Below are 27036 nucleotides of genomic sequence, written 5' to 3' on the forward strand. Positions count from 1 at the left end.
GTGTGTGTGTGTGTGTGTGTGTGTGTGTGTGTGTGTGTGCGCGCTTTGCCTATCCTAGACGCCCCCGGAAAAACTGGATGGCTCAGTGTTGTAGCGCCCTCCCTTCGCCCCGTTGCCTCTCCTCTTGTAGCTATCCCCCCATTCCTTCGGGTTCCTTTCCCCCACGCCGCCCACCCCTGCGCAGCTGGCTGCTGAACAAGCTAGCTGGGCGTTTGTGCCTGTCTTGTGGTTGGTTGCTGGAATCGCCCTGTGGCGGCGGCTGGAGGGAGGTTGGGAGGGCGCGGGTGCAGGTCCCACCTGAGGTGTCATAAGCTTCTGCTTCTCTTCGGACCTTTCTCTCTGGCTGTCACACCTTCTAGCTTTTGGCGAAGGCTTCACTTTAGGGGCATGCATTAACCTGTGAGTCTCCTTAAAAAGCGTGTGTGTGTGGCGGGGGGGGGGGGGGGGGGGGGGGGGGGGGGGGGGGGGGGGGGGGGGGGGGGGGGGGGGGGGGGGGGGGGGGGGGGGGGGGGGGGGGGGGGGGGTGCGCGTGTGTTTGTGTCCAGCTGCTTGCTCATTGCCTTTTATCCCCGTCATTTGAGAGGGAGAAGTGGCGGCAGCAGCCGTAGTGTAACAGCCTTAGCTGTTGCTGTCGTCTCTGTCACCTTATATCTATATATGGGGGTCTGGCGAAGGCTTAAGAGGGGGAGAAGCCCCCTTTCTTGGGAGAAATCTCATTGTTCTACCTAGACAAATAATTCAACTAAAAGAATTAAGTGCTCCTGTCTTATTATTCTATATCCTTCTCTCTACTCGTGGTACAAATTGCCCCCTGTCTTCAGGAGTCTCACGACTCTTGCACTTGCTGCTTTGCGAACAGAGCAGGGCTTGAAAACGATGCCGATCCAAACAAATTCGACTTGTCCTTTAAGCAGTTCACACATTCCTTCCTATATAACGCATTGTAATTGATGCTATTGGGCTTAATTCAGTTGCTACTTAATATCTGAGTTGTGAGCTGTATTTTAATGCTCCCTTTGGTGAGATGGCATGCGAGTTTTCATTGGCGACAATAATTGCTTCTTTAAAACATCTAATTGTCTTAAACATACTTGTATATTACGTTTCTAATTGTTAATAGAATAGTGTTTAACAGGAGCGAGTTATTCTTAAAAGAGAATGCGATCTTTGAATTAAGATACAAATGTATTTGGGGGGAGTGATTTTCCACCTACAATGTAAATTTCTCAAATTGCTGTAAAGGAAAATCTGGCATTTTCCATTTTCAGAACTTTGATTTTTGGTTATTGATTATTCAGGGTAGCTAATAATTTTAGCATTCCTTGGAATTCTATTTCTTTTTAAAGAAGAGGGGGATTAAGAAAGGATTGTAATGCTGTATCAATTATTTCGTTCTTATTTAAAATTTTATTTTGTTTGTAATCATTTTCTTTATTCATATAGAATTTTCTCATTTTTTTCTATCTGTTCACAGCTAAAGACACACTTAAAAGATATGAACATCTAAAGAGTATCCTTAAAAGATGAAATAGTTTTTCAAGAAACATATTTTGGTCATTATTATTGATGATGTATATCTTAATCATTGTGAGAATCAATTCTATTTCTGACTTTTAAAGAAAAGGTACCAAAACTAAGCACTTTGTTTCTTGATTGAAGCCCCTCCTGAGCTTTTTTGTGTGCCTTTCTTGAGATTGTTTATTATTAACACTTTTGATTAAACTGAGTTGAGTTTAGATTGGGATTGTCAGTTGATACTGGGATACATACAAATAACTGTTTTATAATGGAGTATAAGCAACAGCAAGACAGTTGTGGTATCTGTATGGTATTAGGGAGCTTGCTGTAGGAGATGGTGCTATGAGTTTTAGGTCTGGGAGATTTATATGGACCTCTCTTGCTTCAATTTTCTGTGCAAAATGGGGTTAATACCTATTTCACAAGGATCTTATAAGGTATAAATGTGGTATTATTGTTTTTAAAGTATTTTAAAGATTCTAGGTTGAATAAGAATGCAAAGCACTTAAATAGTATAGAAAATGAAAGAATTCAATTAGACTTTGATTTATCGGGATGACTGATGTATTCTGTATTTTGCGTTGGAAAGGTAAAGCTCTCATGAGAAAATATATATTTTCATCTAACTCAATTAAATTGATTATTCTAGTGTTGAACATATATTTTAAAAAATCCTTCAAATCTAAGGGAATTCTTAGAGACCCTTGGATAAAGTATGCATAAAAGCTTTATTTCAGTTTGATAGAGAGCCTCCAGAAAATATCAAGACCTTTTCCCTGCCCTTCAGAAACTAGCAGGTGAGAGAGAACCTATAAAGAGGTTGAAAGGTGGGCTAGTTACTTTGTTTATTATTGAAGTTTAGGGATTAGTTATTGTGTTCAGGGCTTTACTGCATTTCAGTTGATCAAAACTAATATTTAATCATACATTTTGTTTTAAAGTGGGGTTAATTTGAAATAGCCTATTGTTTGAATTCTTTAATTATGACTTGGTATTGATAGCTTGTATCTCACTCATTATTTCCTGTTTGGGAAGTTGGACCTGTTTAAAAAACAAATAAACCCAACAACTTCATTGCAATTTCACAGTTAAGAAGCCTAGAAGAATTATACCCCCCCCCAATTTTCATATTTAATGGTGTCCGTAGGAAACATTATAGTTTTGAAGTTTTGTGAATGACTTTGTTACGTGGATGTACAAATCCGTAGACCATTAAAGGTTGTTTTGAAACAGTTATGAGTTTTTAATTGTTATTTCATTGTGAAATCATTTGGCCATTGTTGAGATTATTCAGTACAAGAATTACACACAAAAGTAACAGCCATACTGTTAATTAAAGAGAGGACAAATCAAACAGTCACTGTGTGATTTCTGTAACAAGCTGTATCTAGAGGAAATATATCCATAGCATTAAAAGAGAAGAAATAGAAATTTTAAATAAAGCAAATGAAATGGATTTACTTTTACATAAATCTACTTACATCCTAAGGGTTAAATCATGACCTAGAAACTACATAGAGCTTTATCTAGAATCTATATTTTTAAAAACTGAACTAGCCATTCAGATACAGTTCAGAATTTTTACATTCCCTTTTCTCAATCTGTCAGTAGGTAATGAATGTATTATTATAAATTAGCTCCATCTTATCTTTGAAATTGTTTTAAATTTTTCTTGAGTGCTTTCTTCACAAATATCAAATCATCCCTTTTTATGAAAAATACAGATAAAAAATGATTTCCTAGTATTTTTAATTAAAAAAACTACATACTTATTATAGAGCTAAGGTAAAACATAATGTCTCATTTTAAGAGATAATTCAATTTTCCAGACCAAATTTTCCATTTGGAAGTACCTTGATTTATATTAGAGAGGTTCTAATGAAAAGTTATATCATGTTAAGTGTACTAGGAAAGATTTTCCTTTTAAAGGAACTCTAATTAATCTTTTATAAAGCCAAATATCCTCTTGTATTATGAATCATCACCTCTAGTTAACCTAATTTTTTATCTTTCCTTCTTTGACAGCAAATTTCATAGAAAAAGCTGTCAATATTCTCTACAATTATTTAATGACTTTCTACTTACCTTTTTCTTTTCTTTATTGATGACTTTTACTTTTTTTTATTACATTTGTTTTCCAGTGTATCCCTCCCTCTTCTTTTTATAGAGCAAACTTTTCACTGTAAAAAATTTAGATTGAAATAAAGTTCAACAAAGCCAGGCAACCCATAAAACTGCCTGACAGCATTGCAACATTCCATGCCCACAGTCCCCCACCTCTTCAGTGAAAGGACGTGAATTTTCTGATTTTTTTCAATGGAGTCAAGCTTGAACATTTTAACTCTTCAATGTTCAGTTTCAGTCTATTGTTTTTTCCATTTATACGGATGCTCAATTTCAGCCCATTGTTCTTTCCATTTATACTGGGTAGCCATATATTTTGTTTTCCTTCATCTGCTTACTCCTCCATCAGTTCATATAAGTTTTCCCATGTGGAATATGAACAAAAGTTCTTAAAGGGGTTGTAGAATATTAGCAGCTGTATGAAGGATTGATCCAAATCAATAATAATAAGGGAAATTCAAATTTAAAACAGTTCTGAAATCTCGTATATAGCAAATTGGCAAAGATGACAAAAAATTGGAAATAATTTAGGAGGGACTGCAAGAAGACAATCGCATTCATAACAGTCATTTGTATAGCACTTTAAAGTTTGCAATGCACTTCCAAATATGATCTCATTTTGTTCTCGTAAAAATCCAGGGAAGTAGCTGTCTATTTGCTGGACCACCTAGCTTCCAGATCAGCAAGTTGTTGGTTAAACAGTCTAAAAATTCTGGTAAATGACTTGGAATTTTGTGAAAAAGTAACTTGAGATGTCTATGTCTTTTGATCAAGAGATTTTACTGTTAGTCATGTGCCACAAAGTGATCAAAATAAAAAAAAAAATGCCTTATGTGCTCCAAAATAGTCATAGCAGCACTTTGTGTGGTACCAAAGACCTGGAAACACAAAAAATATTCTGTGATTTTTGGGATTAGAGACTCACTAAACACATTGTGGTACATGAATGTAATGGAGTATCATTGCCCAGTAAGAAACATTGAATATCAGAAATTAATATAAATATGGGAAGATTTCTAAACCTATTTGATTCTCAACCCCATACATATTGGCTTTGATCCTTACCACTACAGTGAAGCTCCAGGGTCACTGTCACTTAATTTCAATCTCTCTCTCTCTCTCTCTCTCTCTCTCTCTCTCTCTCAATTTAATGCCCTTTCCTCAGTTCTACTTCTTCTTCTTTCTACATTGTTTGCCATTTTTGACTCCTGCCTAGTATGGATATACAGTCTTCCTGAGTTTTCATGATGTCACTCTATTGTCTTTCTCTTGCCAATCTTCTTCTCCTTTGTAGGATCATTATCCATCTCACAACACTAAGTATGAGGACCTCTTTAATTCTTATAGGTTCAACTCTTATTTGTATGCAGATGACTCCCAAGTTTTATTTGCTGCTCATTTCTTTCTTTTCTCCTATTATCCCTGTGAAGGAGAATGATCTTTGCATTGGAAATAGGAAAACACCAATAATGGCCGACTTGGAAAGTTGATATCCATGATAAGTGCTAAAAGATTGGCAGATATAATTTTGTAGACACGATCAGTGATTCTTTAAAAGATAATGAATAATGACAGAGATACCACAGGACTTGAGTAGGAGAGATATCCTGATTTTCACCAAAAAAAAAAAAGGGGGGGGAGGAAGGAAACAATCTTTGAACCATAAGCAAATGAGCCTGACTTTGATTTCTGAGAAAATTTTAGAATGGATCATTAAGGAGATGATTGGTGAACATCTAGAAAAGGAAGTGATGATTACAAAAAATCAACATGGCTTCGTCAAGAACAGGTCATAACAGACAAAACTTATTTCCTTGTTGGCAGGTTAATAAACTGGTAGGTCAGTGGAGTATTAGGAAGTTTCAGATTTTTGCAAAGCATTTGATACTATTCTAGTGGAAAAGATAAAGAGATATAGACTAAAGGGTAACAGTTAAATGAGTTGGGGACTGGTTGAATTGATGGGCTTGACTTGGACTTATTAATTGTTCAATGTCCACTTGGCAGGAGGTGCTCAATGGAGTGTCTCAGTGATTTGTACTTAACTCTGTGCTATTTAAAATTTGAACCTTGCCTTGGATAAAGGTATTTGACAGTATGCCTATCATATATATGGATGACACAAAACTAGGAAGGATAGCAAACATTGGGTGGGTGACAGAGTAAGGCTCTAATAAGAAACTGGGTAAATCATAACATTAGATTAAATCAAAGAGATAAAATCTAGTAAGGATAGTTATAAAGTCTTACATTTCTATTAAAGAACTCAGTTTCACAAGTATTAGATGGGGGAAGCATGACTACATAATTTTTCTGAAAAAGAAAAAAGGATCTGGATATTTTAATGCATTATAGACCCAGTATAACAAAACAAAACAAAGAAAGATTACCTTATCAAGATACAGCTTCTAGGCTTCCTATCCCTTTTAGGATCAAATACCAGATTCAAAAGGCCCTTCATAAATCCCTTCTCCCCCAACTTTTCCAATATTCTTGTGTCCTATATTCCCCACTCTCCAACAACATACTCCCATCCACTTACACTGGCCTCCTTGCTGTTTCTTGAATAAGACACTCCGTCTCTTGGCTCTAGGCATTTTGTATGACTGTCTTCCATGTCTGGAATGCGCTACCTCCTCATCTCCATCTCCTGGCTTCCTTCATGTTCCAGCTAAAATCTCACCTTCTACAAGAAGCCTTCCCAATCCCTCTTAATTCTAGTGTCTTCTCCCTATTGATTATTTCCTCTATATCTTGCATTAGCTTCTCGGTGCGTATTTGTTTTCATGTCTCCCCCACTAGACTGTGAGCTCCCCAAGAGCAGGAGCTGTCCTTCACTTTTCTTTGTAATCCCTAGTCGTCAGCACAGTGCCTGGCACACAATAGTCACTTAATAAGTGCACTGAATAACTGACAGAATAAGGAAGTGCTAGTCCCTTTGTACCCTTTCATGGTTATCCCCTATAAGGAGTATGGACTGCAGTTCTCAATGCTGCAGTTTAGGAAGGACATTAGTTAACTGGTGAATGCCCAGAGAAAGGCAACAGGGATGGTAGGATGGTGAAGGGGTTTGAATCCACATAATGAAGAATGTTTAGTTTGAAGAGATGATTCAGGTGATCTGATAATGGTCATTAAATCTTTAAAGGGTTGGCAGGTGGTAGAGGGATTGGATTTGTACTGTTTTGGCTCAGAGGGTACAGAAGAAGAAGGTATGGTTAGAAACGAATTAAGTCTATGGGCTGCTTTGGGATATAGCAGGTTTCTCTTAATTGGAGCCTTTCAAACAGAAGCTTGATGGCCACTTAGCAGGCATGTTATGGTGGAGATTCTTTTTCGATTATGGCTTGTACTGAGATCTCTTTAAACTCCCAAATTCCGTGGTCTACATATCTAGCCCTCATTTCTCTCCTGAACTCTGTTTCTCCATTACCAACTGCCTGCTGGATAGCTCTACCTGCATATATCTCTTAGACATCTCAAACTCAGCTTATACAAAAGTCAACTCATCTTCCCTCTAAGTCCTCCCCTCTTCCTAATTTCTTTTTTTTTCTCTGGAGGGCATCACTGTTTCTTCCAGATTACTAAGGTTCACAAATGGAGTCATCCTTTACATTTCAATCTCATTTACCTTTCATAGCCCAGAAGTTCTTCAGTCTTTCTGTTTCTGTCTCCACAATCTCTCACATTCATCTTCTTCTCTTTATTCTTCTGTCACAGATCTGCCACTCTAGGCTGCCACCGCCACCACCACCACCACTACCACTATCCTCATCAGCATCAGCATCAGCATCTCCATCTCCATCATCTTTCATAGACAATAGTCTTGTAAAGGTTCTCCCTCTGCCCAGCTTCCCCCACTTTGAATCTGTCTTCTTTACAGCTGCTCAATTGATATTTCTAAACTACAGGTCTGACTGTGTTATTGCCTCTCATTGCTCAAGAAGCTTCTGTGGTTCCCTGCTGCCTCCAGAATAAAAGCTAAAATCTCTTTGGTTGATAGAGAGCTGGACTTGTTATCAGGAAGAACTGAGTTCAAATCCAGCCTCAGATCCTTACCAGCTGTGTGATCCTGGGCAAATCACTTACCCTTTGTCTGCTCCTGTTTACACATCTATAAAATGAGGGTGATTATAATAGTACCAACCTTCCAGGGTTGTTGTGAGGATAAAATGAAATGATATTTGCAAAGTGCTTTGCATACCTTAAAGTGCTGTATAAATGATAGCCATTTAAAGCCAGTCCTTCATAATTTAACTCCAGCTTATGTCTAACTTGATTACTCATTAATTGCCTTTATGCACTTTATGCCCTAGCCCAACTGGCCTACTTCAACATACCAACTGTTCCTTGTACTTGATACCCCATCTTCTACATCCATCCCTTTGTGCAGTCTGTCCCCCAAACCTAGAATGTTCTCCCTACTTGCCTTGTTCCCTTTAGGTCTCATCCTAAGCACCACCCCCTGTAAGAGGTCTTTCCTGATTTCTACCACTCATTATTGGTCCTTCACAATTACTTTGAATTTCCTTTGTATATGCCTTGTATTTTCTTATCTGTGCACCTGTATGCCCCTCAGTAGTACGTAAGCTTTTGGAGGGCAGGGACTGTTTCAGTCTTTGTTTCCCCAGTGTCTGTTCTAAAAAAGTACTTAATAAATGTTGGTTGAGTTTAATTTTATTTTGTATCATGTTTTCTTAAAGAGAAGAACTTCTTTAAAATAGTATTGAATGTGACAGATACAAATGGATCAGCCATAAACATTTTATGAGATAATATTTGTAAAGAGCCTAGCACAGTGCCCAACACATCATAAGTGCTTAATAAATGCCTGTTCCATTCCCCGCCCCCTAGAAACCATGTTTATCAAGGTAAATGTTGCATTAATTAAGCTTTATTTTAAGCTTAATTACTATGTTGACAAAATCTCAGAAAGTTTCTTTTGTAATATCCTTCCTTCTACAAAAAGGAAGGGAAAAAATAATTTATTTTCAACTTTGGATGGATCTTTCTTAGAATTGTACTACTGTGCTTCTTAGATATGAGTCAATGAGACAGCACAAAGATATTTAAAACTGGACTGTAAAATAGGTTATGTGTGATTTTTCTGTGTCCTATTTTTCTAGAGTTTTATCTACATATTTTCATAGTATAAAGCATCAGTGTTGGACTTGTAAGTCATGGAAATAATCCCTTTGTGTTTGTTTTTTGGTCCTAGTCTAACTTGTGATTCTGTAAACACAACACACATATTTTATGCTTTCGTGTCACATTTCACCCCCAAACTATGCCTATTGTATTGTTCTCATTGTATCTGTTCCAGATCTATTTAAGATTTAGGGATTCTTGAGTGATCTTCAAAGAATAGGATTGCCATGGAAGTGCACTTCAGAGAGACAGAACTCTGTATGGAACCCCAGTAGCAAAGAACTCTTGGTTAAAAGTAAAAATTCACAAAACATGTCCTTAATTGTGTATTCCTGGTGTATTTTTTTGTCTTGCTACCAGCTTAAGTTTATTAATAATTAAGATGTCATTTCTCAGGCTTTTCCTAGAGAAGTTCTATGGAAATTGTGTAAGAATGGAAATAGGGTAGTGGCAGAAGATCATGAATACCTTCCTTTCTTAAAACTTTTTTTACTCTTGTGCTTAGAAATAACTAGAATTTGAAAGTATATTTTATAATAGTACTGATTTTAAGTTACTTAAACTTCTTAATGCTTGTTTCCTCACCTCAGAAGTGAGACTAACAACCACCCTTCTTACTCCACAAGGCTATTAGGAGACCTATTGGAAAATATTTTGAAAAGTACAGAAATCTATAAAAATAAATTGTGATTAGTAATTATGAATCTTTATCTTGACCAATATGTGATATGAGGGATTGAATGATGTGATGTAAATTCTAAGAAGCTTTATAATTAGAGATTTTGGCAGAATTAATCCTAAAATTAATAGTATGATACAAGCTTAGTTAGTACCTTGAAAAAATGATAAATAAGCCAGACTTTTAAGATGTGTTCCATTGGTGAAGGTGAAAGGAACAGTTCATTGTTAAGTTGTCCTCTCAAGTTTAGTTAATATCATATCATGATATATGGAAGGAAGCTAATTAAAAGCCCTATTTATAAATATAACAGGATTTGCAGTTTATTTTGAGAGCTACTTTATAAGTGTTGGTAGAGATTGTGCTAAAAAATGGGATGTGCTAATTTATTTTCAAAACCTTATGTATTTCACAGGTGTGAGGGTACTATGGTAAAAAGTTAATGATGTGCAAACTGGATTTTATAAATAACTATTTTTAGAAAATGAATGTTAGGCTAATTTTAAGAACAAATGAAATATAGTAATGTTATAAGCAAATTTTCTAAGATAACTGAAACACAAAACGATTCTATCATTGATATAAATCTTTTCCCTGCCCCTTGTTATTGATACCTTTTTTTTTGTTCTCACATCCTATTCATTTCTAAATATTCTCCTCTCCTCTCTTCCCCCTCCCTGCCCATCCTACTCAGTAAGCCTTTCCTTATAGTAGAATTTTAGATGGGGAAAAAAATCAATTTAGCAAAACCAGTAGACACAATGACCAAAAGCATATTCAGTTTTTTATCCCCATAGTAATATCCTACCTATCCAATGAAGGAAAATGCATTTTCTCAAAAATTTTTAATGTGAAACTTCACAATTATTTTAATTTGCTTTTCTAGCAATTTGAAGAAATCTTTTATACAATTGCTAATAGTTTGCAGTTCTTTTGAGAATCAATCAACAAGCTACTTTTTGCTAGGGCCCAGGGGTGGGGAACCTGCAACCTGGAGACCACATGTGGCCTTCTAGGTCTTTGGTTTTGGGCTTTTGACCAAGTCCAAGATTTACAGAACAAATCCTTTTATTAAAGGGATTTGTTCAGTGAAGTTTGGATTCAGTCAAAGAGCCGTACTTGAGGACCTAGAGAGGCACATGTGGCCTCAAGGCCACAGGTTCCTCACCCCTGTAAGGTACTGGGGATACAACAACAAAATAGAATAGTCCCTGCCCTCGGGGAATTTATTGGTCATGCCCTTCAATCATTTATCTATCCAACAGTGGTACCTGATTTTTAATAATTGTGTTAATCCCTTATATCTTTTGGATATCAGACCTTTATAGACGTTTGATGCAATTTTCCCTGTTAACAGTTTGCTTTATTTTAGCTGAATTAATTTTGCTTTTGTATATGCAAAATCTTTTCAAATTCATGTGATTAGATTTGTCTCTTATTTATTTATTTTAAGCAATCAGTATTAAGTAACTTGCTCAAGGTTACATGGCCAGTTATTTCTGGGTGTGGTGCTGAGTGTCTGAGCCTGGGATTCCATCTCCAGGTCATCCCAACACTGGAGCCGGTGCTCTTACTCGCTGAGCCACCTGGCCGCCCCTTGTCTCTTATTTTTTTAATCTCTTCTATCCTTTTTTTGCTTAAAATTTTTTTCTCTTACTATAGCTAACTATCCCTTTATTTGTTTTTCTTCCAATTTTTTTATCTGATCATTTAACATTTAAGTTGAGCATATATTTGGTAGTGTGGTGTAGTGGATAGAGAACTGTCCCTGAAAACTGGAAGACTTAGAATCATGTCTCTCCTCTGACACATATTGTCTTGTTACCTTGGCAGTGTTATAAAGAGCTCTCTAAGATTATAAATTGCAGATAAGGTGCTAATATATCTGGCTATTACTTTAACAGAAGCAATTCACCTACAGCTCCTTATGCCAATGAACTCAGTTTTCTAGTAATCAATCCAGGCTCTATCCCATTTAGAACTTGCTGTGATCTGTGGTGTAGGATGATCATTTAAACCTACTTTTCTTAAAACTTTTCTTGTTTTTCCAGCAATTCTTATTGAATGGAGTCCTTCCCTAAGTAAGTAATTTGTTCTGGAGATTATTGAATGCTAGAATTTGAAAAAATTATTTCTGAATCATATGAATCTAATATGTTCTGACATACTTAAAAAATTTTGACTACTACCAAATAGTTTTAATGATTATTGCTTTATAATATAGCTTGTGGTTCTTGCCCATACATTCCTACCTTTCCCCCCATTATTTTTCATTTTATCATAGACCTATTGTTCCTCTAAATTAATTTTATTATTATTTTGACAAGCTCTATAATAATGACTTAGTTGTTTGACATGGCACTAAAACTGTAAATTAATTTGGGTATTTTTGTCATTTTTAGCATGATTCAATCTTCCTTGCCTTTTTAGTGTGTTTAGGACATAATTTAACCTTTCTACAACTCCTTAGAATCATTGTCATTGAATAGCTTGTTTTGTCAATGCAGTGATTATCTTCAGGACTGTCTAGCTATGTAGTAAGGCTGTTCATCACTGTGGTAAATGTTCCCAGACTGCTTTGTTTTATGGGTTCTTGTATCAGCAATTTCAAGCTGTTAGACAGTTTTACAGAAGTCAGTCCAATAGGATAGAAAACTCTCAACAATGAAATGCTGAAAATGCATATTGAAACAATTCTGATGAGGATGCAAAGGAGGCACTATCTAAATTCTACAGAGTTAGGGAAGAGATCAGTGTGGATGCAGAGGAATTCATCTCTTAATTTGGATTTTATGAAGACATAAAAGATAGCATGGCCAAGAAGGATGGGTATTAGAGTCTTAATACAAAAATGTGGCATGATCCTGTAAAACTATTTTAGGAGCACTAAAGCTCAGAATGATGAATGCTAAGAACAAAAATGGTTTGGTTTTTTTTAAGCTATTTTGGTGCTTGGCATGGTGGTAGCATGCCTGCTCTTTCCTGCTGTAGGGGAAGCTAAGGCTAATGGATAAGTTTGAGTTCTATAGTTCTGAGCCATAGTAAGGCTAAAGCTCATCTTGTATTTGTACCAAGTCAGGTACTAATATGGTGAGCCCCTGGGACAAAAGGGCTACTTGTCTAGCTAAGAAGGGGTGAAGTGACCAGCTCAGGTTTGAAAAATGGTATGCATAAAAACGTCCTGATTGATCAGAATTGGGTTTGGGCCCTTGAGTGGCCTCTGTACTTCCATTCTGGATGAGTTAGGGGACCTAGTCTTAAAGCTATTTTGTGGAAAAGAGGAGGATCAAAGAAGGGCACCAGAACTATTGCTGAAGGGCAGGATGGGATAATGGTAATATTTTAAGTTGCCAAAGAGAATGATCTCTGAACTGGAAAGGACAGTACAAAAATGGTTTTATTGGAAGTCAAAACCCCAAATGAGTAAAGAAATAGTGAGAGAGCTCTTAGCTGTCCTTGTTGAGTTTAGGTCACCAAGGCCTAGATGAAATAGGTCCTAGGAGACTAAAAGGACTGGTGGATGTGATTACTTGGCCACCATCAGTGATCTGAGAAAGATTGTCTCTGCAGTCAGTCAGTCAATAAGCATGTAGTGTTTATTGTGCCAGGCACTATGCTAAATGCTTTATAAATCATATTTCACTTGATTCTTTACAGTAACTCTGGGAAGTAGGTACTATTATTATCTTCAGTTTACAGTTGAGGAAACTGAAACAAATAGCATGCCCCAGGATCACACATTTATTAGCCTCAGTTTCCTCATCTGTAAAATGAAGATGATAATAATAGCACCTACCAGGGTGGCTAGATGGTGCAGTGAATAGAGCACCGGCCCTGGAGTCAGGAGGACCTGAGTTCAAGTTCAACCTCAGACACTTAACACAAAAACTAGCCTTGTGACCTTGGGCAAGTCACTTAATCCCAATTGTCCTACCTTCCCCCCCTCCCAAAAAAGCAAAAAAAACCCCAATAATAATAGCACCTACCTTCCAGAGTTATGGTGAGGATCAAGTGAGATAATAATTGTAAAGCACTTAGTACAGTGCCTGACACATAGTAAGTGTTATATAAATGTTAGTTATTATTATTGTTTGTTGTTAAATATCTGAGGCTGGATTTGAACTCAGGTCTTCCTGACTCTAGGACCAGCACTACCTACTGCATGACTTAGCTGATAGGTTTACTAGAGAGGTGACATGGTATAATGGATAGAGTGACGACCTCAAATTCAGGACAATTTGAATTAAAGTCCTGTCTCTGATGCATACTGGCTTTCTGTGATACCATGTAAATTGCTGACCAACTGAAAGCTGGTCATGCAGGCATTAAAAATTGCTCAGCCATATAGGTAGTGGGAGTTTCCTCACCTAAGAGCTCCTTGCATTTATGAAATCACAGATGTACCAAGACAACAACAAAAATTTGGCTTGTATATCAGGGAAACATAGTCTATATCCTTTGCCTAGATTTCAACTCAGTCTTTGACGAAGTCATTTGTGCAATTCTTGTGGACAAAATTGATGTAGAATAGACAATAGTACAATTAGGTGGATCCCTCCAGCCAAATGCCTGAATATATCCAGTGGCTTCCTATTGTCTCTGATAAATATTAACTCCTATATTTGGCTTCTAAAGCCTTTCATAATCTGATTCCAATCTTCCTTTCCAGATTTTTATACTTTGCTCTCCTTTCTGATCTAGCCAAATCAGTTCACTTGTTGTTCCTCACAAACAACATTAAATCTCTAGTTTACGTGTCTTTGTCCAAGCTGTCTCCCACACCTGGCATGCACCACCTCTTCACTGTCCCCTTTAAGAATTCCTAGCTTCTTTCAAAGTTCAGTTTAAGCAACGTTATCTTCTACACAGTCCTTCCTCTTCTCCCCCCATTACCTTATATATGTTTTATATGTTTACATGTGTACATGTTATTTTACCTGATAGAACATAAGCTCCTTGAGAGCAAGAACTGTTTACTTTTTTAAAATTTGTATCCCATGCATCTGGCATAATGCTTAATACATAATAGATACTTAATATATTCTTGCTGATTAATTCAGAACTGTTTGAATGGCTAGACTCAGAGTATTCATTAATTACTAAAGGTCAGCATGAGTGAAATCTAGTGAAATGCACTAGGGATTTGTAATGGGTCCTCTGCTCTTGTAAGAGTGATTCAGATGAAAGTATGGATGGCATATTTATCGGTTTGTAGATGACACAAACAGGCAAGAGTAGCTAAAATGTTGAATGCCAAAGGATCATGATAAGCTAATTATGGGATATCTTTAATAAAATGAAATTTGATTGATTTGAATGTAAAGCTCCACCTGTAGTTTAAAAATCACCCAGGTTCCTAAGTGCAAAATTGGGGAAGGGCAGCAGACTATGGGAAGTGCCAGTCCATTTTTACTCTGCCTTGGTCTGACTGCATTTGGAGCAACTGGGTTCACTTTTGGGTGCAACATTTTAGAAAGAACGTTGATAATCCAGAGAACATCTGGAGCCAGGTAAAAAAGATGATGACGGATGCTTGAAATGATTCCATAGGAGGACTGATCAGTAGAACTGGACATGTTTAACGTGGAGAAGAGAAGACTCAGAGGGAACATGATAAATGTCTCCATGACTGTGAAGGGCTGTCATGGGGAAGCCTCAGAAACTGTCTAGTTTCAATTTCCTCAACTGATTTTCCTCTGTTGCAATGTGAAAAGATAAGGGGAAGCTGGATGTGTCAGCATGAGAAAAATATGAAGGAAGGAAAAAAAACTTGGAGTCACCTGGAACTTTGGATAATCATGTTGCTTATTTAATGGGGCCAAGTTATAAACATGATTTTGACTGTGACTTGCCTCTTTTCTTACCAAAACTTATACAACCTCCTCAATCAGTGATCTTCTAGCCTGAGCTTAAACAAGTCCAGTAATTGGGAACTCCTTATGATGCAGCTCATTCCATTTCAGAATCCTTCTCACCTTGAGCTGAAATTTGCTTCCCTATACCTTCTACACTTTATTCTTAGTCTGGCTTTCCAGAACCCCATAGTTTAAGTCTTATCAGTCTTCCACAGGATTGTTTTCTTTGAATATTTAAAGGGCCATAGGGTCCAAAATTGGTAGTTGTTTTAACTATTCCTCATATGATATGCTTTCAAGTACCCTAATTGGTCTAGTTGCCCTTTCTAGATTGTCTCTAGCTTCAATATCCCTCTTAAAATTGGGCATACTGTGGCAGAAACTGGGCATAGACCATTATCTAACACCATATACCAAAATCAACTCTAAATGGGTGCATGATCTAGGTATAAAGGCTGATACTCTAAGCAATCTGGGAAAGCAAGAAATAGTTTACCTGTCAGATTTGTGGAGAGGGAAAGACTTTATGACTAAACAAGAATTAGAGAGCATTATAAAATGCAAAATGGATAATTTTTATTACATGAAATTGAAAAGCTTCTGTACAAACAAAGCCAATGTAACCAAGATTAAGAGGGAGGTTGGGAATTGGGAAAGAATTTTTACAACCTATGTCTCTGATAAAGGACTCATTTCTAAAATATACAGAGAATTGAGTCAAATCTATAAGAATACAAGTCATTCCCCAATTGATAAATGGTCAAAGGATATGAACAGGTAGTTTTCAGAGAAAGAAATTAAAGATATCTATAAACACATGAAGAGATGCTCTAAATCACTATTGTTTAGGGAAATGCAAATCAAAACAACTCTGAGGTACCACATCTCACCAGTCATTGTCTAAGATGACAAAGCAGGAAAATGACAAATGCTGGAGAGGATGTGGGCAAATTGGAACACTAATGCACTGCTGGTGGAGTTGTGAACTGATCCAATCTTTCTGGAAAGCAGTCTGGAATTATGCCCAAAGGGCTATAAATAATTTCATACCCTTTGACCCAGAAATACCACTTATAGGGTTATATCCCAAAGAGATCATAGAAGTGGGAGATAGACCCATATGTACAAACATATTTATAGCAGCTCTTTTTGTGGTAACAAAGAATTGGAAATTAAGGGGGTGCCCATCAATTGGGGAATGGCTGAGCAAGTTGTGGTATATTCATGTTATGGAATACTATTGTGCTATAAGATACGAGGAGCAGATGGACTTCATATTTACCTGGAGAGGCTTATACGAACTGATGTTGAGTGAGAAGAGTAGAGCCAGGAGGAATTTGTACACAATTGCAGACACAATGTATATGTGATGACCAACTTTGATAGACTGGACTCTTCTCAGCAATTCAGTGATATAAGTCAGTCCCAAAAGACTCATGATGGAGAGAGATGTCTACATCCAGAGAAAGAACTAGAAAGAACTGAGTTTATATCCAGATTGAAGCAAACTACCTGATCTTTTTTCTTTTCTTGTTTGGTTTTATTTCCTCTTTACTATTTTTCATTCCATCTGATACAATCTGTCTTTATAACCTGACTAATGTCTAATGTGAAAGTATTTACAGATCCTATATTGACTGTATGCTGCCATGGGAAGGGGGAGGGGAGAGAGGGGGACAATGTGAAACTCAAGGAATTGTGGAATTGACTCTTGTAAACTAAAAGTAAACAAACAAATTAATAAAAAAAAATGGGTATACTGACCAAATTTCTGGATATGGTTAATTGTTGTTGTTAAGTCATTTTTTTAGTTGTGTCTAGCTCTCTGTGACCCAATTTGGGGTTTTCTTGGCAGAGAAACTACAGTGGTTTGCCCTTTCCTTTTCTAACTAATTTTACAGATGGAAACTGAGGCAAACAGGGTTGAGTGTCTTGCCCAGGGTCACACAACTAGTAAGTGTCTGAGGCCAGATTTGAACTTGGGAAGATGAGTCTTCCTAACTCCAGACCAAGTACTTGATCCAACTGTAATATCTATTACAGTCCACTATCTGTAGTGGGTTTATCTTTTCTCTTATTCTAGACACCATACATCCTAGTCACATTTGATTTTTTTGTTTACATGCAAAACAAGGTATTGACTCAAATTGAAGTCTGTAGTTAACTAACACTTCTACTTTTTCACACAAACTATTGTCTAGCTATCCTATAGTTGGCACAGCTGAATTTTTTAAAGTTCATTGTAAAAATTCGCATTTGTGCCTATTAAATTTCATCTTAGTATCATACAATAACTGATATAGAGATCCAGTTATTGATAAAAAGCATTAAACAAGAGAGGACTGAAAATGGAATCTTGAGGCATATATTAATAGAGACTTCCCTACAGAATGATGAGAATCCTTTCACATTCTTCATATCTGCCCATTCACGCTCCCAATCTTCCTCACTAGAAGCAGTCTATTCTTCTCCACAAGGAAATTGTGAGAGATTTTGTTGATTTGCTAAAATCTGTAGTAATCCTATATTAACAGTTTAATAATTTTGTCTCAAAAGAAAAATAAAGTTAGTCTTGCACGACTAGTCTAGATGAACCTCTTCTAAGGGCTTACTACTTTCCTTTCAAAGTCCTCACAAATCCTCTGCTTAATAATCAATACTAGAGGTTTTTGTTTTGTTTTTTTTTTTGCTGGAGATTATCAATATTAAGCTCACTGGGCTGAAGTTTGAGGAATCTAATTTATTTCTTCTTTTTGGATACCAAGATATTTGCACATCTCCATTCCATGATTCTTTAAAGATTATTGTCAGAGCATTTGAGCAATCATAGTTGCAATTTTTTTCAGTATACTCAAGTGTAATCCACATTAGGAGACAACCTCATTTTAATCTTGAGTAGCACACTTTTGTTGTTGAAACACATGAGACAAGAATACAATATAGTCCTCTGTTCCTTCATATCCCCTCTTCTGTTTCTGTAATGACAGCAACAGACTGATACAAATCACAGCATTTTTAAGACAATCTATAAATACTAATAATTGTTGGGACTATAAATTGGAAATCTTTGTCCCGTGACTGAATTGACAAAGGGAACAAATCATGAATATCAATAGTCTTGATATATATGAAATCCTAGAAGACAGAATTCCAATTAAATGGAAGAATGGGTCACACTTTCTCCTTAGAGATGCAAATAATAGAATTGGTGAAGTTGGTTTCATTGTGCTCCTGAATGCAACATAAAAACATAATTTCTTGTGTCACAATTATCTCTTCTTGCTGTACTCATGATAAGCGTTTTTAAAAAGACCACCATGAAGATAATTGCAGCCTATGCATCAAGAGATGTTGCCGCGGATGAGGAGGTAGAGATATTTTATGAAGATGTTGGTTAAGACTTTCCAAATTAAATCAAGGTGTAATTATTTGGTGACTTCACTGCAAAGGGGAAGATGGCAAAAAAAAAAAAAAAACGTGTTTCAGGAAATGTGGCTCAAGAACAAAAATAGGAGGAAGCCAGAGGTTCTCTATAGAAGTCTGCAACTCTCTTCCCCCCTCATCTCTGCATCCTGGCTTCCTTCAAGTCCCAGCTTCTGCTAGAAACCTTTCTCAATCCTCTATATTCTTAGTGCCTTCCCTTATCTCCAATTTATCTTGTACATATCTTGTTTGTACATAGTTGTTCACATGTCTCCCTATTAATCTGTGAACTCCTTAAAAGAGGAGTTTTTTGTCTGTTTTTGTCCATGTTTATATCCCCAGCACTTAACACAATGCCTGGCATGTAGTAGGTTTGATGAATGCTTGTTAATACCTATACGTTATAAATATTTCCTTCAAGAAGAAAGTTAGGAAACAATAAATAAGCTTAGTTTTTAATAACATCACAAAAATTGAAATGGACTCTATCTTAAGAGCTAAGAAATAATTGGCTCCCAATGTGGGAGTCATTTCTGAATCTAGTCTATGTAGTCAAACCATTGTCTTTTTAAAATAAAAATAAAATTATTACCAAATTAGAAGAGTACCTAAACAGAAGAAGATATTATGTGCATTTAAATTGGCTCCAAACGCATCTATTCACTTGTTGTGTATATATTGTATTATCCTATAGAATGTATGCTCCTTGAAGGTAGAGATTATTTAATTTAATGTCAGTGTCCTTAACACCTATAACAGTGTCTGGAACATAGTAGGAACTTAATAAATGTTTTTTGATTAATCAGTTGAACATTATTTACTATTTCAGGGTTTATTTTTTTTTCCTAGTGAGTCAGGATCATTACCTGGATAAGTATTTGTTATAGAGGTATCCATATGTGTGTAATAAAATAAATCAATAAATTTTGCACAGTGACCTGATAGATTATTTACAGAGTCCATGGGCCTTTGTATCTACCTTGTGATGGCTATTTCACTGACTCACGTTTTTTTTTTCTTTTTCCTTAATAAATGGGTTCCCAATGATCAAAGCAGTTGAAAATTAAAGTAGGATATTGTTATTTGAGGAAAAAGTTATGCTGGTCAGATTAAACAGCTAAACTTGGGATAGAAATCAAGGCTGGAGATATAGGTTTGAGATTCTACTATATATAATGATGATTGTTGTAATCACAGAAATTAATTAAATCAATGAATTAACTGGTAGGATCAAAAACAGTAATGCCTCAAGTTACAAAGAGGCTGTATTCAATGCACCCATTGTGTATTCTGAAACTTTATTATTTATTTGTTATTTATATTATTTGTTGAAATAATATGGAAGAATTCTTTATTCAATGTCACAGAAAATGGATTAAGATATGAAATTTTCAGTAAACATTAATGTCAGATGTATTAGAAAATATGAACTGCATGCGTCTTAATATAACTTTAAAATTTTTAACATTTTTTTTTAAAAAGGCAACAAACCTTCCTAACTTGACTAGCACAGCTCTACCGTACCACTAATTCTCTAGTCACCATCATAGCTTCTCACTAATGAATCAGAATGGGATAAATTTCCAATGATGTACCAGTGCCTAGTTGTATAATCCTAGTATTTGTTTTTTTTTCAAACCTTTTTTTTAAAAAATCATACTTTGATGTTCTGTGAACTCCTTCTAAGGGAGACATAGTCGGAGGCATGCCAGTATAACCAGCCACCCACTACCCTCTCAGGCAAAATGAACTTCAAATCTCTAGATCACAGTATTCTTGTCCTTCTTTCAATCAGTGTAGAACCACATGCCATATGAGTGCCAGGAATTGTTCCTGATTGCAGTCAGACATGAAAGATATGTAGAATACCATCTGAGCAGTGGAACTGTCCCCCAACCAGGACAGAAGAAACCAGACTTTATTCTCTTTATTCCACTCAACAACCCTCTCTGTGTTTAGCCTCAGAGATTATGAACAGCTTTAAAAAAACCACACTATCAACTTTCATATAAAGGAGCTTCATTACTACAGGATTTATTTATGTAGGTAGCACTTTATCTTACAGGTCTTTCAGTTAAGAGGGTATTTACTCTTTTGAATAAATGTGAGGGAAACTCACTTGTATGATGAAAAATGATTTTTAAGATAATTCTCTTAAAGAATTCTTGTAATTTTTTATTCTAAATTATCTGTAGTTGAAGTTGATTAAGAGGATCATTTTAGACCTTTCTGCTCTACCTTGAGCTTGAGAATGATTCAGTATTATTATCAGCCTTCTGCCTTTAGGATATAGGCAGCTAGGTGGTCGAGTAGATAGAGTTGTGGCACCTGGAGTCAGGAAGACTCATCTTCATGAGTTCAGATCTGGCCTCAGACACCTACTAGCTGTTTGACCCTGGGAAAGTCACTTAATCCTCTTTGCCTCAGTTTACTCGTCTTTAAAATGAACTGGAAAAGGAAATGGCAAACCATTCTAGTATTATTGCCAAGAAAACCCCAGAAGAGGTCACTAAGAGTTGGACATGACTGAAAAAATGACAGAAACAAACTCCTAGGATGTTCATATGTTTTTTTCCGTCCCTCAGAGAGTACTGGAAATGATGATGATGATGATGTTTACATAGTGTTTTCTAATCTGCAAAAGTATTTTTTTCCACAACAAACTTTAGAGCTAGATATTATTAAGTATCCCTATTGGTAAGGAGATAGTCTTGGAAAAGTTAAATAACTTCTTATGATTATACAGTTGATAAATTTGAATAGCGATTCCTCCTTAGGTCTTCTGACTCAAAGTGCAGCATTCTTTCCACTATAACGAAGAAGCCAAGAAAAATTAGGCTATTGGGGAAGGAATGTATTCATTCAACAAATGTATTGGATTTGCATCACAGATCAATTCTGCAAACATTAACTATCTCCTATGTGTGAGGCATTGTGCCTTGCACAATAGGGATTTTGTGGGAATGCAGAGACAAAAGAAACAGTCCCTACCCTCAAAAAGCTTAAATTCTCCTGAAGGATAAATTGTGAGGGAAAAAAGGATGATTCAAAGACAAGAGAGTATTAACAACTAGGGGATCAGGAAAGATTTTGGATGAGGGATGGCACCTGAGCTGTCATGAAGGAAACTCAGGAATCTGCCAGGTGGAAGTGAGGAGGAAGTACATTGCAGACATGGTGGGGACAGCCTATGCAAAAACAAAGAGGCAAAGGATATCCTACTAAGTTTGGGCCTCACTTGACAGCATAGCAGTGTTATTCCATTGCCGCTCTAGGTATCTTTACATCATCTTCCATCTAATGTGTCAGAATGGGGTAACTAGTCCCAATGACATATGTATGAGTGATTAGTTGTAAAAACCCCAGTGTTTGTTTTCCCCCTCAGATATAGTGATATTAGTATTCTGTTCAGTGTGCACCACGCCCTCTCCCCCCCCCCCCCAATATGGCTATGTGAAGAGAAGTAATGTGAAATGTTTGGAAAGGTAGGTTAGAGCTCAATTGTGAAATGCTTTAAATACCACACTAAGGAACTTATATTTCATCCTAGCTGCATTAGGAAGCTAGTGAAGATTTTGAGTAGGTAAGTGACATGGTCAGAACCTGTGCTTTAGGATAATTATTTTGGCAGTTATGTGGAATATGTATTGAAATGGGAAGAAACTGGATGTAGGGAAACCAATTAGGAACTTCGAACTCTAAACCAGATGAAAAATAAGGGCCTGAACTAAGACAGTCTTGAGTGAAGAGAAAGGGATGGTTGTTAAGTAGAGTATAAGAATTATGAGGGATATGAAATTATGAAACAGGACGCCCATCATTGGAGAGCCTGAATTCTAGGAGATGGGTGCGTACACACACATAATATACAACGCAGTGTAAGGTAAGTGTTATTTATGTGTCATGAGGGAGAAGCAATAATTTGTAGTGGAAGGAGCGTGGGATTTGGAGTCATAAGAGCTACATCAAAATCACAACTCGGCTATACACTTGTGTGAATCCAGGCAAGTCACTTCCCATCTCTGGTCTTCAGTTTCCTCATTTGTAATGTGAAGGGGTGAGACAAGATGATCCTTAAGGTCCCTTTCCATTCTAAATACAGGATCCTCTGCATAATATAAACAAATAATTCTATAGAGTAGTTCAGTAGGCTGAGTTAGGAGGAAAGGTGAAGGAAGCATTCATTGTGGAAAGGAATTACATAAGCAAGGATGCAAAGCTTGTTTAGCGAATGAAAATTGGGCCAGTTTGGAAAGCACGTTTTATTGTCCCAGGTAACAAATAAATTTAGCTTAATTAGTATCCAAGTTTTAGGTTTACCAGTTTATCATGGAGCAGTCTCTATTCCCTGCAGGGACTAAGAACCTGCTATCTCAGATTGCATATCTCTTCGGGACTTTTTTTCATCATGGACCATGAAAATGCTAAGATGTGGAAACTGGGAAGCACTGAGATGCTTTGCATACTCTTTGAGTCTTAAATCTTAGGGGAGCCCACTGAGCCCCATCAGGTCCTGCATCCACACTCTAATTTCCTGAAATACTTCAAGGACCCCTATCCCAGGGGTTCAAGTACAGTTTTGAAGATCCCTGTCTGAAGTCTTCCTTAAATAAATGCAGACAGTATAGGGCAGTCTCCCTTCTACATTCATACTATTTCACCTTCTCTTCTTCATAATCTCAGACCAACAAGCACATTCACATAGACACAGCTACAAGGGACCACTTTTAGACATCATCAGGATACCTTAGCAATGTTTGATAATGAACTCCCTCCACTTCTCCAAAACTAGCAAAGTCCTGATGTTAGTTTTATGGTCCTACAAATAATTACATCTACTCTGGGAAACTATGAGTATTCTGTTTCTCAGCTCAAAGCTTCCAGGTTCTCAACTCCCTTTCCCTCTCCCTCTCCCTCCCCTCCATCTCTCCCTCTCTCCCTCCCTCTGCCCTTCCCACTCCCCATATAGGATGGCATATCCACAAATAAAAACTGTTTGGACCAATGCAGTTTGTTATACTTCGGCTCTGTGATTTCATGAGTTTGGGTCACCTTCCACTCATGCAAATCACAACTCTTCCTTGCTTTCTCTTGTCCATAAGTCTTCTGTGATTTGAATTTTTTTTCACTTTTGCTCTAATAATTTGATAATCTGATTGAATAAAGACAGTTGATTCTGAGATGACTCCTCTCATACTAGTGGCTAGCCTTTTCCTGTCTGTTAAGCTATAGTCAGTTTCTTATTTCTTCTTCCTCTTTGTTTTCTTCCTCTTCCTCTTCCCTCTTCCTCTTATTTCTCCTCCTCATTTTCCTCTTCTGCAGCTCCTTCTCCTTTAACTAGTCTGAAAACTACCTCCTTTTGCCTAACACTGATTTATTTTAGAAACAACGCTCTGCTGAATTTTAGGACAATGACACTCATTTGCATGTCAGAAATGCTTTATCACTTTTACAGACTGGCCAGTTTTAGTAATTGCTGCACACACATTTTTGAATAGAACAAGTAGATGCAGTTTCATCACTCTTGGGTCCCTTTGAGAGTCCAAAGTTGTCTTCTTTGCTAGATGTTAGAGCAACCACCCAGAAGTTACTGTGTGGGTTCCATTTTAACATACTAATGATGATGTCAGTGTTTTCACCTGAATAATTTTCCTGTGGAATGATCTTAGAAGCAAAACAAGAGGTGAGAAGGCAATTGGAGAAAGTAACAGCACCAATATGACTGTTGTTGTCTGTGGGTGGTATGTTTCTATTCCTTACATAATTGAGGTGTAGCTAAGTTTTGTTGATAGGGCAGTTGATTTAGAGAAAAATACCTTCTGGTGAATTAGGAGTAATTTATTTTCAGGATCTTTGTTTCTACCTTTTTTTTCCCCAGACAGTTGAGACCGCTTCAGTTTCATTCCATGTGGTGAATTCTCCTTTGTCCATTTTCTTTCTCCAACTGCCCGTTACTAGAGAATTGCCCAATAAAGTACCACATACACAGTAGGCAGTTAGTAAATAGTTGATGGTGATATTTATCAGAATGCAGATAGTTCTGTTTTTGAGACTGCTTTACTCTTAAGAAAAGTACTGCCAAACAGGTTGATTCAAGAAATTTCCCTAGAAACAGCTATTGTTTTATTCTTACTATATCTTGCTGTCATAACTTGAGTGCCATTGACTTATTGTCATGTTGCTTGTTCTGCCAGATTTCCTGCTAAGTCAGTATCTACACACTGAGGAGAGAGTCCCAAGCTATCTAGGATTTTCTCCATGAAGGTTATGATTGTGGGAGCCTAGCCAAGTCTGGGAAGGAATTTCCTTTTCCTGAATCCCCTGTAGTAGCTATAGTAACTGCAGGCATATACAGAATTGGAGAATCTGATAGCTGGACATGACCTCACAAATAACCCCCTGGTACCTGACTAGGAATCTGTACCACTACATTCCCCAAAAGTGGTCAGCCACAGAGAACCAATTGCATTGATGGATAGCTTAAATTGTTAGGAAGCTTTCTGTTATGTCAAACCCAAATCTGTTTCTCTTTAACTATGTACACCTCCCCCCACCCCCATTTCATATGGTTCTGCCCCTCTGGTGTCAAGCAGAACAAGTTAAATTGCTTTTTTGTATGATAACCCTTTTTTAAAAAGCTATCATGTTTCCCCCACCCCCACCCTGTCTTTTATTCTCCTGCTTAGGTATGCCCAATTTCCCCAACCAGTCCTTGTATGGCATTTTCTCTACTCCTTTCACCACCTTGGTCATTCATCTTTTTCAGGGCCAATGTCAGTTTGCCCATATCTGCCCCAAAAGAATCAGTTTTACTAAGATAAAATGTAATAACAGTATCGTTTCTTTTGTTCCAAATTCTGTGGCTCTGTTAATAGAATTTGTCATAAACTGTTGATTTATACAAAGCTTGTAGTCCACTAAAGACTTCAGTTCTTATTTCATTTTTCATCCTTTTTGTGTTCCATTGATTTTTTTATCTTAAGCATAAAACTTTACATATATTCCAACTGAATTTCACATTTTACATCTAGTCCTTTATTTGTGGAGTTAAAACATGCCATCTATACTTTTCATCCAAGTCAGTAATAAAAATGTTGAACACCATAAGGACAAGGAAGATCTTTGAGTTGCTACTATAGCTCTCACTTCAGGTTGACATCAATACTATAATAATTACTCTTTGGGTTCTGGCCATTCAACCAGTTCTGAGCCCACATATCTTTTTCTAATCCACAAAGGTAGCATTGATAGGCTTTATTAAATGCATTGCTAGAATATGGGTATTCTGTGGAATTATGTCCAAGAAAATGAAGTTAATCTGGCAAGACCTATTCTTATTTTTATTTTTTTGCAAGGGGGAAGGTAGGGCAATTGGGGTCAAGTGACTTGCCCGAGGTCTCACGGCTAGTAAGTGTTAAGTATCTGAGGCCGTATTTGAACTCAAATCCTCCTGACTCCAGGGTTGGTGCTCTATTCACTGCACCACCTAACCACCCCAAGACCTATTCTTGATGAAACCATGCCTCTGCTAAGTGATCTCTACTTTCTTTTCTAAATTCTCAAATCAAATTCTTGAGCATCTAGTTTTGAGAGTCTAGCCTTTTTAGTTTTGAGGGTTTTTTTTTAATAAATTGGGATAAAATTTGCCCATTTCTCTGATAGTGTAAGCAATCTGAGAGAGCAAGGAAGAGTTCACCTGTCAGATTTGTGGAGAAGGGAGGATTTTATGACCAAACAAGAGTTAGAGAGCATTACAAGATGCAAGATGCATAATTTTGATTACATTAAATTGAAAAGTTTTTGTACAAATAAGGTCAATGTAACCAAGATTAGGAGGGAGGGATGTGGAAAATTGGGAAAGAATTTTTATAACCAGTATTTCCGACAAAGGCCTAATTTCTAAAATATACAGAGAAAGAATTGAGTAAAATCTATAAGAATACAAGTCATTCCCAAATTAATAAATGGTCAGAGGATATGAAGAGATAGTTTTCAGAGGAAGAAATTAAAGATATCTATAAGCATATTAAAAAATGCTCTAATTCACTACTGATTAGAGAAAGGCAAATCAAAACAATTCTGAGCTACCACATCTCACTGGTCAGATTGGCTAAGATGACAAAACAGGAAAATGAATGGAGAGGATGCTGGAGAGGATGTGGAAAAATTGGAACACTAATGCATTGTTGGTGGAGTTGTGAACTGACCCAACCATTCTGGAGAGCAGTCTGGAACTATGCCCAAAGGGCTATAAAATAGTGCATACCCTTTAACCCAGCAATACTGCTT

The 27036-nt window shown here is 36.8% G+C and overlaps 1 protein-coding gene across 5 annotated transcripts in view; it reads left to right on the forward strand.

The window, feature by feature from the left end:
* WASF1 (WASP family member 1) overlaps nucleotides 1-27036 on the forward strand; it is a 135462-nt gene that overhangs the window by 723 nt on the left and 107703 nt on the right. Inside the window, exon 1 of one of the 5 annotated variants that reach the window (XM_069077054.1) lies at nucleotides 158-399. The exons of the other annotated variants lie outside the window; for them this stretch is intronic. The gene's annotated coding sequence lies outside the window, so the exon portion shown is untranslated. Of the gene's footprint in view, nucleotides 1-157; nucleotides 400-27036 lie in introns of those variants that run through there. 5 annotated transcript variants of the gene reach the window in all.

Source organism: Petaurus breviceps, unplaced genomic scaffold (genome assembly GCF_028583685.1).
Source record: "Petaurus breviceps papuanus isolate PSGF00001 unplaced genomic scaffold, PetGlider_PUasm1.0 90977, whole genome shotgun sequence".
NCBI lineage: Eukaryota > Metazoa > Chordata > Mammalia > Diprotodontia > Petauridae > Petaurus > Petaurus breviceps.